Below are 1558 nucleotides of genomic sequence, written 5' to 3' on the forward strand. Positions count from 1 at the left end.
ATTATTATTATTATTAAGAAAGTTTTTTACTTCGTATTATTATTATTATTATTATTATTAGACACAATCTCATAGCATGTGACAAGCATAGCTAATGCAGGGACAGAATCCCCTGAGACAAGGGCGTTGAGCCAGCCACGGCAATAGTAAGCTAGGAAAACAAAGCAAATTAGTGACGTCGAAAACATTATTGACGTCTCGGGCCAGTCACCCATTGTCAAAACATTTTACAATGGGCGAAAATAAAATGAATAATACATGTACCAAAAAATACAAAAATACAAGCACTGTGTGTCACGTGATCATAATCAGCAATCCACTTCACTCTCCACTCAGCGCTGCATCTGCCACCTTGCTACACCAGGCATGATGGTGGGCTGACACAAGCGAAACTTCCTAAAAGAACCTCTTGCAGCACGAGAACTGCAACGACCCCAAACCGACGACTATCAACGAAATCACCTTCATTACAGAAATGAGTTGAACATAGAGAGCATAGCGTGCTCGTCCTTCCCTTTATCGCATTGCCTGGCCTCAGAAACGTGATGGGTGGCTCAAGCGGGCAGACGCAGCAACAGTGTGATGGAATGCAGCCACCCTATCGCGCACTGTAAGTCGATGTAAAAGTACACGTACATGTATGTGGACATAACATAGCACGCGTAAAGTAGTTTGACTTTCTTGTTTGCTAGCTTGTACTTGTAGTTAGCAAGAAAATCATTTTACTTTAAAATACTCTAAAAATAATGGACGTAAACACACTTTCAATAGTCCTACAACGTTTCCGGGCGTAGAGTAACCTTGGAGAAAGTATGCCTGTATAGCTTGTCACGTGATAACAAGTTAACAACTCCATTCAGATACATGTACAGTGTACATGTACTACTCACTGTCAGCCGAAGACAAAATGGCGACGATGGGTCAGTAGCTCAACACGCCAGATTTGCAGGAATCATTAAATTAAGTTTGACATACATGTACGTGGTTGCCATCGCTTTCATAATATCGGGCATAACTGCCCGTTTGCCATGCGACGTAAAATTTTATTATACTAAAATACATAAACAACAACAACCTCGCTTCTCAGACATTTTTGATCCAAGATTAGTATCTTTCGGGAGTAATGTATTTTTCATTTTTTGTTAGTGGATGAACAAGGCGTAGTTGACAGACTTTTCTGCTTTCCTCGCTATTAATTAATGGTGCCAACCGAATAAAACACAAAATACAGCAGGTAACGTGACGACTACTTCAAAGAAGTATGTGACAGGAAGGTTAGAGGAATGCTTTGGGAGAGCCAGACATACATGTAGCAAGAGAGAGAGAAAGAAAGAAAGACAGAGTGGGAGTGAGAGTGAGAGAGAGAGAGAGAGAGAGAGAGAGAGAGATTGAGAGATTGAGAGATTGAGAGAGTGAAGAGAGAGAGAGAGAGAGAGAGAGAGAGAGAGAGAGAGAGAGAGAGAGAGAGAGAGAGAGAGAGAGAGAGAGAGAACGAGAGAAAGAGAGAGAGAGGGAAAGAGAGAGAGATTGAGAGAGTGAAAGAGAGAGAGAAAGAGAG

General features: G+C 41.5%; 1 protein-coding gene across 1 annotated transcript in view; it reads right to left on the reverse strand.

Moving 5' to 3' along the window:
- Positions 1 to 1503: 1503 nt before the first annotated feature.
- Positions 1504 to 1558, reverse strand: part of LOC135812591 (basic phospholipase A2 PA-12A-like) — a 1865-nt gene continuing 1810 nt past the window's right edge. Inside the window, exon 2 of the mRNA XM_065325907.1 lies at positions 1504 to 1558. This exon is cut by the window's right edge and continues 1010 nt beyond it. The gene's annotated coding sequence lies outside the window, so the exon portion shown is untranslated.

Source organism: Sycon ciliatum, chromosome 3 (assembly GCF_964019385.1).
Source record: "Sycon ciliatum chromosome 3, ocSycCili1.1, whole genome shotgun sequence".
Classification (NCBI taxonomy): Eukaryota; Metazoa; Porifera; class Calcarea; order Leucosolenida; family Sycettidae; genus Sycon; species Sycon ciliatum.